Genomic DNA, 13835 nt, shown 5'->3' with positions numbered 1-13835 from the left:
TTACGAGCTGCCGCCCCCCCGGCTTGAGGCACGGCCCCCACTGGCTCCGCAGAGGCCGCAGCGATGGCGCCGCGACCTGGCCCTGTGGCCGCGTGGACCGAGCCAGATGGGCTGGGGCGGGGCGGCCGGCGGGCTTGCCCGGCAGGCACTGCCCAATATGGGCCTGTGCGGGCCCAGCGATATAAATAGCCGGCGCTGGGAGCCCCGGGGACCGACGGCCGGCACCCTGCAGAGGGGGAGGGAGGGCGCTGGCAGCTCCTCTAAAGTGACAGGTGCCCGCCCTGGCGCTCGGGATGGGCCGCTCTGCGCCTGCGCGGGCCGTCCGCGAGGCTCCGCGACGGGCCGCTCTGCGCCTGCGCGGGTCTTCCCGCGCCAGCCCGCGTGCCAGGGCGGCTGAAGGTCTGCCAGGACTGGGCGAGGTAAAGAGAATCCGGAGACGGAATTTTTATAAATGACACATCTCTCCGTTTAATCTCTTAAGAAAATGCAAAACGACCCAAATCCACTATGTGTGGGCTCACTGAATGTGGGTAGGGAGTAGGGTTGCCAGAAAAAATACCGGCTGCCCAGTTAACTGTAAATTTTAGATTCTCAACCAACAGTTTTTAAGTATATGTCCCAAATACTGCTTGTGGGTTTTGTTGTTCTTGTTTTGTGTTCTGTGCTTTTATTTGCTACATCTGGCAAGTCTACCTGGAGACCAGGAGCTCCGTGACCTTGGGCCTCAAGTGGGAGGTCCCCTAGAAGCCTGAGAAAAGACTCATTAGTTATGCCCAGGTTTGGGGTAGTGCAGGAAGGAGGAATGTTCCCTGGAGGCAACTGTTAACAGACTATTTACTGTGTGGATAAGGCAGTAGTATGAGGTCAGCCAGTTGAGAACAAAACAAAATTTGTTTTTGGTGGTAATAACACAAAGTTGTTATCTTACACAAATTTATTTCTTGTAGTTCTGGAGGTCAGAAGTCCAAAATGGGTCTCTCTAAGAGCTAAAAGCAGTGTCCGCAGGGCTATACTTTTTTTTGGAGGCTCTAGGGGAGAATCTGTTTTCTTGGCTTTCCAGCTTCTATTAATTGTACTCATTCTCTCTGTAGCTCATGGCCCCTTCCTCTGTCTTCAAAGCCGGAAACAGAGTTGAGTGTTTCCCAGGTTGCACTTTGCACTAACTCTTCTGCATCTCTCCTCAGTTTTTTGTGTTTGTTTGTTTTTTACTTAAATTATGGTTGGTTAAATATGCATAAATGTTTCCATTTTAACTATTATTTATACATAAATTTACATATATACATATATTATACAATACATATATACATATATTATACAATAAACATACATATAAATTTCACCATTTTAACTATTTTTAAGTGTGTAATTCCGTGGCATTAAATACATTCACAGTGGTGTGCAGCCATCTCCACTAGCCATTTCCAGAATTTTTTCATCAGAAAGAAAAAAAGTTTCCCAAGCAGAAACTCTATACCCATTAAACAGTACCTCCCCATTCTCACCCTTGCTCCCCTGCTCCCCTTCTCCCGCCCAGCACCTGGAGACCTCTATTACATTTTATGTCTCTATGAATTTGCCTATTTCAGGTACTTCATATAAATAGAATCATGCAGTATTTGTCCTTATGAGTCTGGCTTATTTCAGTTAGCATAATGTCCTCAAGGTTTATCCATGTAATAGCCTGTATCAATATTTCATTCTTTTTAAAGTTGAATATTCCAGTGTGTGTGTGTGTGTGTGTGTGTGTGTGTACATGTGCCATATTTAAAACACATTTCATGTTGGTAAGTAAAATTCCTTAAAACATTGTAGAAGCTCATGTCAATCCTTGCATGCATTTGTAGTTACATGTACGTATTATAGCTCTTTGATAAAACTTCTCTCTCTGGATCTCTTGACCTGATAGCCCCATTAGGTCCTTCTACACCTGATTCTATTCCTGCTTTTGGTTTTGTTTACCAGATGATTATGCTAAGCTAATGAATCTTTCTTAGCTTGCTCTGAAGACCCTGTTTGATTTCCTATGTGGCTATTTTATTTCATCTGTTTCATTGGTCTCTAGAGGAAGTGAGTCATGGTGTGAAGGGCTAGGGCTTCCAGTCCATCAAGAGGCTAACTTGGAAGCTGGGCTCTCAGGGACTTTAGCTGATTTTCAGATGATTTTCAAGATGATTAATGAAGGACTAATATTATGAAATATACTGATTAACCAAAAACTTATTTTAAGGAACATACTTCTTGAATAGATTACATATAACTATTTACTCAGCAGTGACTTACTGCTTCATTTTCAGCCTTCAATTTCTTACAGTGTTGAGTTGCTTTCCAGTATTCCTTTGGGCATATTTTGCCATTTTGGTTTAATTTATTCCTCCTTAAGGCTAATCTACCAGTGTCTGGCTCTCTTTTATTGTGATTTGCCTCTGGGCAGCTTTTTCTTAATAGAGAAGTCATTTTTTTTTTATTTTTTAATGTTTATTTATTTTTGAGAGAAAGAGAGAGAGAGAGACAGAGCATGAGTGGTGGAGGGGCAGAGAGAGAGGGGGAGATACAGAATCCAAAGCAGGCTCCAGGCTCTGAGCTGTCAGCACAGAGCCCAACACAGGGCTTGAACTCTCAAACTGTGAGATCATGACCTGAGCCGAAGTCAGACGCCTAACCGACTGAGCCACCCAGGCACCCTGAGAAGTCACTTTTCTCCCTACATATCCACTCCCATCCCATGACATCTCCACCTGTTAAAGGAAAAGTACATACATCTGAACTATTCCTGACACAGCACACTGGTTCCTATCTTGAACTATATCTATAATTTCGCTCAATCAGTTCCTCGATTAGAGGAAACCATTCTTCTAAGTGAAAAAAATGAACAACCAACCTGATTATTTCAAACTTAATCCGTCCTCCAAAACAGCCTGCCACGGAATGATGAATGGGTACATACCAGTGTATCCGTTCATGGATCAGTTTTCTTTGCCTTTCCGTGTCTTCATTCTTACTTTCCTGGTGTAGTTCTTTTGCTGTATCTTCCCATCCGTGGAGTGATATTTTTGAAATATTACCTGTTTCTTCCCACCTCCTTCCTTTAGCATATATCCTTGTGATGCTTTGCTTCTCGGTGCCATTTCAAAAAGTTAAAACTGCTCTAGGCTTATTGCCTCCTGTGGGTGGAGAAATCAGGACCTCAGAAAACCTAGAGGGAGGGAAATTAAAGAAACACCGTCTTCTGATTCCAGAAGCCTAGGCTCTTTCAAGAAAGGAATGAGTTCTTAGAAGGAAACCTAAATTATGTTAATGGATCTTCTTCCCATACCCCTTTTCCCAACTGAGAAGCAGGGAGGTCTCTGGAGGAGAAGTTATAAAGAAGACCCATGTCCTGTTCCGCTGGACTAAGTGTGGGGAGGTTTGTGAGATCTGAGAAGACAGGGAACTAATGTCTCCTTCATTGAGAAGGGCTGTCGGGGGGCAGCCAGAACCCAAAGAGAGGAAATGACTCCATAGCATCTTGGATAGCAAGGGCTTAGGTAACCCTTCCAGAGACCTGCATATCCCCCAGGCCCCAGTGGTGGAGAGAGCCACTGAACCAGAGAGGCCCATGCAAACAGGTACATGGAGACTCTTGCAAGACCGAGGACCTAGGGGCAGTCGACCTCTCCATGGGTCAGTATAGATAGATGACAGATATGGAGCATGGGAAGGCACGCCCCTTGGCCTGACTCTAGTGCATTGGTTAGACACCCCTGTGCCCCAGAACTTAGATGGGACTCTGGGGAAAGGGAAGGTTTGGCCATCCTGGGAGCATGGGAACTTCAACCAGAATGTGTTGGCACTAATAAAGTAGTGTTTGACCCATACTGTAGTTTGTGGACCATAGCAACGGAGAACTTGACATACACAAAGTCTGGTGCAGGAAAATGAGCAACAGCAGAAGTGGTTTTTCACCCTCTGAGGGATGGAATGCACAGAACCTCAAGATCGTTGTTTTTGTTTTGTTTTGTTTTAAGTTGATTTATTTTTCCAGAGAAAGAGAGAGCATGCACATGAGCAGAGGAGGGGCAGATAGAGAGGGAGAGAGAATCCCAAGCAGTCTCCACACTCAATGCAGAGCCCAGTGCAGGGCTTGATCCCGTGAATCGTGAAATCATGACCTGAGCCGAAATCAAGCATCAGATGCTCAACCGACTGAGCCGTCCAGGAGCCCCTAGAGATTATATATTCAACTTTAGTTTTCGCGAGCAGCAAAGAGCAACTTGAAAGGGAGAGCTAAGAAACAGGACCCAGAGTTATCACTACCGTATCACACTGTTGACATAGGTCTTGTCTGTGGCTGGTTCCCTTCTCATCCCAATGTTAGCCCCCTGAGGCCAGGCAGTAGGCCTGTCTCCTTCACTGCTGGATCCTCAGCACCTGAAAAAGTGTCTGGCACAAAGTTGGTGCTCAGTACTTATTTGTACAGTGAAGGAACACATGAGCGGGTCAGAGCAGTTGAGGTGCAGGTGGTGGAATTCAGTCTGGCTAGGTTGGGAGTGCCCCTGAATCGGGCTTGGATGTTAGAGCGCTGGGGTGGCGGGGGGGTGGGGAGGGCAGTGTGTCTCAGGGCAACAGTCAGAAGAAATGCTCCTGTCACCTGCTGCTCTGCCCCATGAGGGGACAGTCTCAGAAACTCCCACAGCTTGCCTCACACTCTCCCTTGACACAGGACCTGGATTCACCTCGAGGTGACTCGACTCACCTCCACCTCCAAGTGTCCTGTGGGTGCCACTGATTGACAGAAGCCAGGTCACCTGTCCACACCCTGGCTTCGAGGCAGTCTAAGAAATGGAATTTTAAGAAAAAGGAATTTTGGGGTGCCTGGGTGGCTCCATCAGCTAAGCATCTGACTCTTGGTTTCGGCCCAGGTTGTGATCTCACAGTTCATGAGTTCAAGCCCTACATCGGGCTCTGTGCTGATAGCATAGAGCCTGCTTGGGATTTTCTCTCTCCTCTCTCTGCCCCTCCCCAACTCGTTCCCTCTCCCTCTCTCTCTCAAAAAAAATAAACTTTACAAAAAATATTTTTTTTGTACTTTCCAGTTCTTATAGTTGGAGGGTTGGGACACATGTTGCCACACCTCCTCATCCTGAGGTCTGTGGGCTGTGAGGAACTTAGCCACCACCCCCGAGAGGGCCTAGAGGGCTGGAGGTAAGTGTGTGTGTGGGGGGTGGGGGGGACGGGGTATTCACCCCTGCAGCTTCAGGCTCAGCACCTGTAGGTGCGGGAGGGCGGGGTCCTGGGCAGTTGCCATCATCTTATTGTCTTTACTGGCTGTTTGGGTCTGAAGGGCTCAGCGCACTGTTGCCTGTGGCTGTCACATGGTGCCATCCTACAGAACTTCACACTGTAGCAGGTATATACACCTGTCATATTTTCCCATCCAGCCCAAAAGCTCCCAGAGGCCAAGGGCTCTGTCCTGTTCACCTTTGTGGCACATTCACATGCCTGCCTCAGGCCCTCCAGAGAATAGATGGTCAGGGGATGTTTACTGATTGGGGTGACTGAGAGGTGAAGCTGGTAAGTGACAGGAAAGTGGGGCTGGGGATGGGACACCCGGTATCCTAACTTGGCACTGCTTCTGAAGGCCTCATTGCCTCATGTAACGCAGACTCTTGGAGGATAATAATAGCCAAAGTGATAATTCATCTGCCTCTCACAGATTATGTGGAGGATGAATGAGAACTAACAGATGTGAACAAGGGCTTTCATAAACGATGAAGTGACTCCACGTCATTTTCCCTAATGAGGCATGTGTTCTTAAATGGAAATTCCCTTCTCCAAAGATCTTGAAAATGAGACAGAAATCCATTTCTTCCCAATAATATTTATTGCATCCTGTCTTGAGGCAGAGATCGGACCGTATTTCTTTTGGAGGCTCTTCTGCTTTAAGAATCCATCACAGGGAAGCATGGGGAATGGAGTTAGCTACCTCCTAAGCCCTGCTTCCCCACTTCTGTGATGATAAACCATGCTCAGACAGTCCAGCCTTCAGCCTGCAGGTGTTCGAGGCTGCGCGCTAAGTCTAATAGATTTGAGGGGTTTTGACAGGTCATGAACTTTCTGAAAGCCACATTTCCCTCTCTGTATCCCGATATTATTTCATTTTCCCCAGCAATGAAATCCTCAAATCCTGAGTATATGAATAATCAAATCTTGCTGTTTTAGGCAGACTCCTAAGTGATTTCTTAACACAAGCATGACCAATTGTGATTGTTGGTTCCATTATTATGCAGTGACCACTATTTATACCATGTGTAAGTTAAGGTCTATAGAGATTTAGCCACTCTAACAAAGAATTTGAATGATAGTTCCCTAAAGAAGAAGGAAGTTAATTTTTCTTTCGTGCCTAATTACAGGTAGTAAAGAAGCAAATAAGGCAGTGTGTTAGGCTGCAATAAACAGGGCTCAACATTTCATGGCTTAACATAATAGGAATTATCCTTTGCTTATGCAAAATTCTAGGCATGTATTCAGATCATCAAGGTAGCTGCCTTTCATCTAGTGGTTCCGGGACCCTGGCTGGTGGCAGCACTGCCGAGGGCCCCTGGGTGTTCATCTCCTGGCCAGCCAGAAGGGAAAGGATGAGGAAGAGGGCACATAGCAGGTTTGCGGATCAGGCCTCAGAGGGGCAACTCTCACACCTGTTCACATCCCCTTGGAAAGGATTTTGGCGCATAGCCATCTGTCACGGACCAACTGGAAGCGGAGACACTGAGTGCAAACCAGAACTTGTAAGAGCAGGACATTAGTTCCTCCAGATATTTGGAAAATGGAGCTCTGCGTTAGAACCATTTGGGAAATGCTGCGTTCCATGTCCCTTGTTGAAGAGTCAGAATGCAGGATGAAAGGTCCTGATGAATCCTGCAGTAAAGATGCAAAGCATTTCCTAAGCGTTCTTGACTCTGGATCTACAGTGTGAATATGGGTCTGCGTATGATGCATGCCGAGACCCTGTGGGGCACACCTGGAAAACAGGACCTCAGGGTAAGTTAAGAATATGTCCAGATAGAAGCTGTAAGTCGAGACAAAGGCAAGAACCGAGAGACACCCTTGGAAAGGGGGGAGATTCCAAGTGTCGGAGGGGTCAAGGCAAGGAGGTGGGAAGGAACTGGGAATCAAAGTATCAAGGCAAGGAGGTGGGAAGGAACTGGGAATCAAAGTAGCACAAACACCTCCCAGCCTCCCAGACCCGCTACAGACAGCTGTAAAGGAAATGACAGAGTGCTGTCGCTCCCAGAAGTCAGGGCTGTCTCCTGCCTGGCGCTCTCGCTGCTGGGACTCTGACTCCGTCCCCAGCAGGAGGTGGTGCCCGTGATTTGTGGGTCTTGTGAGCCTTGCACTTTGCATAATGCCTCCTACCTGGTTCTCTTTTAATCCTTGCGCCACCCAGGAGCCTGTATGGGGAATGACAGGGTGGTGCCCCCTGCCGGTGAGGGAGCCGGCTGCGGAACCCCGCCCCCTAATTCTGCGTCTGTTACACTAGCTGTCTCATCATCATCCTACTGATTATTCTCCCTTTGCAGCTTTAGATGGTCCCCAGGTGTGAGAAGAGGGTCTCATGTTGTCTTTTCCTGATAGAGTTGAACAGAGCAAGGCTTTGTGGCACTTTGCTAGAGATCCTCCCCCCCACCTCTACTGTTAGGGGTTGAATTGTGTCTCCCTAATTCATATGTGGGAGTCCTAACTCCCTGGCAACTCAGAATGTGACCTTATTTGAGATAGAGTCTATACAGAGGTAATCAAGTTAAATGAGGTCATTAGAGTGGGTCCTAATCCAATATGACTGGCATCCTTATCGAAAGGGGAGACTTGGACACAGGGAGGTAGCCCCGCGAAAGTGAAGACCACCATTGACAAGGCAAGGCAGGAGGGCTAAATAGACCCAGTTCACATTGACTGCTAGAGCACACAGTCTCTTCTAAATGTTCATAGTCCATCTATTTGAAGATTCATTCCAGGATTTCCCCGAGGATCAAGTTCATCAGTCCGTAATGATCCTCATCCACTTTGTATAGACCCTGCTAAACAGACCCTGCCCTGTGTGCCCTCAGAAGGAACCTGCTGCCCCTGCCATCACCTTAATCTTGGACTACTAGCCCCCAGCACTGTGAGAAGGTAAATTTCTGCTGTTTGAGCCACTCGTATGTGGTACTTTGTTACAGCAGCCCTGGGAGACTAATCTTCCACCTCCACCCCAAGCAGGTTGTGTCTATACTGTGAGTAGTGGTGGTCAGGTTGCTGTAAAAATGCTCTCCGGGGTTTTTTGTCTTCTTATCCATGAAGGTATTATGGACAACTTAGTCAAAAACTTCGCCTACGTAGGGATACACTGTGCTGGTGATCATTTCTTTAATTTACTTTGGAAAGGAAAATGAGGTTAGCTTGACCTAATTTGCATATATATATATATTTATTTATTTTTGTGGGGGAGTTCACATTGACTGCTAGAGCACACAGTCTCTTCTAAATGTTCATAGCCCATCTATTTGAAGATTCATTCCAGGATTTCCCCGAGGATCAAGTTCATCAATCCATAATGATCCTCATCCACTTTGTATCAATTGCAACACTTGCCTATCAGGAGACTTACCAGCTCTGAGTTCCTTTAGGTGGTTGGATTCTCTCGTTCTACTGGCTCTCCTGTCTTGGGGACCCTTCTCTTTCTCCTCTCATTTTGAAAGAATTTCAAACGTACAAAACCATTTCAAGAATATTACAATAAATTCTCAATGTATCTTTCACCTAGGTTCACCAGTTATTAACTTTTTGCCACACTTACTTTCTCTCTCTCTCTCTGTGTATATATATGTAATATATATATTTATGATCTATATATGTATATATATGTATTTATATACTTATAATTTATATATATACATATTTAATTTTACTTTTATTTCACATATATTGTGTTCTGAATATTTGAGAGTAAACTCCAGATATTGTGACCCATTACCCTTAAACACATACACATAATTTTAAGAACAGGAATATTATTTTACATATCCATGGTGTGATTGATTTTCAAAATCAGGAAGTTTAATGTCAATAACAAAACTTTTATTGTACCTACAGTCTGTACTAACTTTATGCCTAAGCCCTCATATCACCCCTTATACAATTTTCACAGTGCATTTGTTGTCGTATCTTTTCTCCTTCCTTTAATCTGCTTCTGCGGAAGCAGAACATTTCCTCAGCTTTCCTTTGCCTTTCATGACCTTGACCGTTTTGAAAAGTTCAGGGCAGTTATTTCATAGAGTCATTCCAGTTTGGGTATGTCTAATGTTTTCTCCTGCTCAGACTCCAGTTGTGCACTTTGCCATATATAGGTTTCATTTTAAGACCATTCCCTTCCTGGGGCACCTGGGTGGCTCAGTCAGTTAAGCCTCCCACTTTGGCTCGGGTCACGATCTTGCAGTTCGTACCCCATGTTGGGCTCTGTGCTGACAGCTCGGAGCCTGGAGCCTGCTTTGGATTCTGTGTCTCCCTCTCTCTCTCTGCCCCTCCCCAGCTCATGCTCTGTCTCTCTCTCAAAAAGAAACATTAAAAAAAATTAAAACCGGGGCGCCTGGGTGGCGCAGTCGGTTAAGCGTCCGACTTCAGCCAGGTCACGATCTCGCGGTCCGTGAGTTCGAGCCCCGCGTCGGGCTCTGGGCTGACGGCTCGGAGCCTGGAGCCTGTTTCCGATTCTGTGTCTCCCTCTCTCTCTGCCCCTCCCCCGTTCATGCTCTGTCTCTCTCTGTCCCAAAAATAAATAAAAAACGTTGAAAAAAAAAATTAAAAAAAAAAAAAAAAAATTAAAACCAAAAAAGACCATTCTCTTTACTGAGGAAGATTTGAAGAAAAATAATAGTTGCGTGTAGTAGTTCTTTCTTCTATTATTAATCTGTTTTCACGACTTTTCCCTTATTCCAGAACTTCCCCTCCTTTGTTCTCATTGCCAACATGGTTGTAAAAGTCTTTTGTGATGCCATTAACAATTTTCATTGAAATCAAACCAAATAAAGTCTCCATCTTCATGACTTCATGTTGGAGGTACAAAGTGGTTTTGCTTTCCCTGTCTGGGTTTGAATCCTCATTCTATTATTCTTCTGTTGCCTCTTCTTGGACACGTTTTCCTAACATCCTTGAACTTGAGTTTCCATACATATAAAAATGGTGAATTTAAGCACTCAGCTTGCAAGACTATTGAACTGAAGAAGGTAACACAGGAAGTGACAAGCACATGGCACGTAGTATGTGTAAAATGCTATTTCTGATTTTCCTTTCCTTCCTTCTCCTGGCTGCAGGTGATGCCTTGTATCTATCCCTGGTGTAGTATATGCCCTCGCGCACCACCAAGATCCCCCATTCAGCGCAGAGCTACATTCCACCGACTGAGTGCTGGCTGCTGAGGACCCATAGCTCAGTCCCCTCCAGAGGAGGTTTCCCCCCTCCCCAAGGTCAGCGATTGGTTGTTGAGGGTATACACAGGCCCTCAGTTTGGGACAGATCTGAAGAGCCTTTCCAGACCCAGAGCTCCCCATGGGTTACTTGTCTTTCAAGAGGCAGCCTCTGACCTTAGATTTAAATTTAGGTCATTCATTTTGGGAAAAAAAGTTACTGAAAAATATACCTATTATAAATATTCAATCAATACAGAAAAGTTCAAAGGAGTGAGTAAAACTCACCCAAACTCCCAATAGTTTTGTGTCTTTCCATCCATCAAGATGCATGTGTGTGTGAGAGTGTGGGCAGTGCATTTTATACAAATGAGATTATGCACTACGTGCTATGCTATAATCATGCCAGAGACCGCTGGTCTTTCCATATCCAGCCTCTTCTCCTCCCATAGTAATGTCATTTAGGCACATGACTTCCTAGAATAAAGATGTCGTCTCCCAGTCTCCCTGGCAGCTGGGTACAGTCATATGACTTACTTCTGGCCAATGGCACGTGAAAGATAATGAGGTGGGCAACTTCTGGGTCAGGTCCTCAAGGAGGAAGGGACATGGCTGCCTCTTGTCCCTTTTTCCTTCCAACTGATGACAGTATAAAGGGCTTTTAGCAAAAACCAGCAGACCCCGTTATGTCTTGATGAACTCACTTAACATTTTATATGTTGAAGGGAGCCTGGGTGGCTCAGTCGGTTGAGTGTCTGACTCTTGAATTCAGCTCAGGTCATGATCCCGGGGTCATTGGATTGAGCACCATGTTGGGCTGCATGCTCTGTGTGAAGCCTGCTTGGGATTCTCTCTCTCCCTCTCTCTCTGCCTTTCCCCCACTCACGCATGTCCCCTCTCTCTCTCTCTCTCTCTAAATAAAAAAAAATAATAATTAAAAAAAGGTTATATGTTAACTTCATTTTGTTTTGGTAGTTGAGGTTTAGATCTGGTGTGGGAACCAAGAAGTTGCACTGTGCCGAGACTAACTTTGAGATGTCTATGAGACGCCCAACTGGAGATTTCAAGGATGCCATTAGATATGTCAGTCTGGTCCCTCATAGGAAAGAACTTTCTTTCCATCTTTTACCTTTAAGCTTAGAAAATTACACGCTCAAGGGGTGCCTGGGTGGCTCAGTCGGTTAAGCTTCTGACTTCGGCTCGAGTCATGATCTCGTGGTTCGTGGGTTCTGTGCTGACAGCTCAGAGCCTGGAGCATGCTTCGGATTCTGTGTCGCCCTCTCTCTGTCTCTGCTCCTCCCCTGCTTGTGCTCTCTCTCTCAGAAATGAATAAACGTTAAAAAAAATTTTTTTTAAAAGAAACTTCTTTCATCCCCTGTTTCAAAAGTTTTTATGAATAATTTTATTTTCTTTTAATGTTTTTTCAGGTTCAATGTTTAAAAAGGGTTTTTTTTGATTTATGAAAGTATTATATTCAATAACAAAAATCAAGAAAATACAAAACATTATGAAGAAGGAAATAAAGATCAACATGTTTAATGTTTTGGTTATATCCTTCCATGCAGAGTTTGTCATATTGACAGAAAATATTTTTTTTTCCCCTTGTGTGAGATTTTTATTTTTGTTTATGGTACATTTTACTAGAGAAATTTAAAGTTGTTATGTAATCAGATGTATCAATCTTCTCTTTTTTGGGCCTCTGGGATTCATACGCTTAGAAGACCCCTCCCCTGAAACACACACCAAAAGATTATAAAAACGTTCTCCTGCTGTATTTCTAGTCGCCTTTTTGTCTTTGTTTTTTACACTTACAGCTTAATACATCTGGGATTGATCATGGATAAAGGAGAGTGTTCATTTTTGCCCTCAGTGATGCAGTAGTTTTCCTGCCGCCATTTATTAATAATTCATTTCTTTCTCCCTAATTTGAAATGCTACCTCAGCCATAAACTAAACTTCCCTCTGTCATTGAATCACTCTCTCAACTTTCTTTTCCCTCTCTTCATTTCAAATTTCTGCCTCTGCCTGTAGCGTTACCACTTTGTTCTAATGGTTGTATCTTTAGACTACGCTTTACCACCAGCAAGGGCAAATGCCCCTTTATTACATTAAAAAAAAATTCTTGGCTTTCCTTGCCCATCTATCCATCTTTTTTCTCTTTTGAAAACATTGTTTACAGAAAATTTCATGTAAGCATAGTGAACTAATTCGTTGTACCCCAAGGAATAACAACAACAGAAGCCTTTTGGCCAGCATCGCTGTAGACAACAACACCATGCACTTGTTTAGATAATAGACACACTGTTTGTCAAAAGGAATCACATTTCTTTCTCTGATGCTTTGACAATTTATAGACATGTCAATAACATGGATTGCAACTTTTGGTGTCTGCTTGGTATGGTGCCCAGAGCGTACCAGAATACATGTGACTGCTTTTCACTGGTGTTCCTTTTGTATCAGTTTTCTTTTTCTCTTTTTCTTTTCTGGCAGTTGGAAGTATTGTGAGGAATTTCATTGTGCAGACAGCTTTTTGAGCCTCTAATAATTTTCTTCTGATAGATTCTTAGAAATGGGATTTCTTGGGCAAAAGGAGTATATCCTTTTTTGGGCAGGGGTTTTATAATATTTTGTAGTTTTTTTTTTTTTTTTAAGTTTTCATCTTGATTCTAGTTAGTGAACATACAGTGTTGCCTTAGTTTCAGGGGTACAATATAGTATAGTGATTCGGCACTTCGACCCATCACCTGGTGCTCATCACAACAAGTGCACTCCTGAATTCCCATCGTCCATTTAACCCATCCCTCTACCCACCTCCCCTCTGGTCACCATCAGTTTGTTCTCTATAGTTCTCTATAGTTAAGAGTCTGTTAATTGGTTTCTCTCTCTCTCTCTTTACCCCCTTTGCTAATTTGTTTTGTTTCTTAATTTCCACATATGAGTGAAATCATACGGTATTTATCTTTCTCTGACATATACCCTCAAGCTCCATCCATGTCATGGCAAATGGCAAGATTTCATTCTTTTTTATGGCTGAGTAATATTTGTTGTGTGTATGTGTGTGTATATATACCACATCTTCTTTATCCATTCATCAATTGATGGACACTTGGGCTGCTTCCATATCTTGGTTACTGTAAATAATGCTGTAATAAACATCAGGGTGCCTGTATCCCTTTGAATGAGTATCTTTGTATTCTTTGAGTAAACACCAAGTAGTGCAATTACAGGATTGTAGGGTAGTTCTATTTTTACTTTTTTGAGGAACCTCCATATGGTTTTCCAGAGTGGCTGCACCAGTTTGCATTCCCACCAACAGTGCATGAGGGTTCCTTTTTCTCCACATCCTTGTAAACACCTGTTGTTTCTTGTGTTGCGTTTAGCCATTCTGACAAGTGTGAGGTGATATCTCATTGTAGT

General features: G+C 44.2%; 2 protein-coding genes across 2 annotated transcripts in view; one reads left to right on the top strand and one right to left on the bottom strand.

Annotated features, from left to right (window-relative positions):
* Nucleotides 1-232, bottom strand: part of KBTBD12 (kelch repeat and BTB domain containing 12) — a 78151-nt gene extending 77919 nt beyond the window's left edge. The window contains exon 1 of the mRNA XM_058725775.1: nucleotides 1-232. The gene's annotated coding sequence lies outside the window, so the exon portion shown is untranslated.
* Nucleotides 1-13835, top strand: part of MGLL (monoglyceride lipase) — a 246811-nt gene that overhangs the window by 50209 nt on the left and 182767 nt on the right. The gene's annotated exons all lie outside the window — the stretch shown is intronic.

The sequence above is a fragment of the Neofelis nebulosa genome, chromosome 4 (assembly GCF_028018385.1).
Source record: "Neofelis nebulosa isolate mNeoNeb1 chromosome 4, mNeoNeb1.pri, whole genome shotgun sequence".
In the NCBI taxonomy this organism is placed as follows: domain Eukaryota; kingdom Metazoa; phylum Chordata; class Mammalia; order Carnivora; family Felidae; genus Neofelis; species Neofelis nebulosa.
The sequence above is the reverse complement of the archived record's forward strand: the minus strand, read 5'-3'. Positions and strand labels throughout refer to the sequence as shown.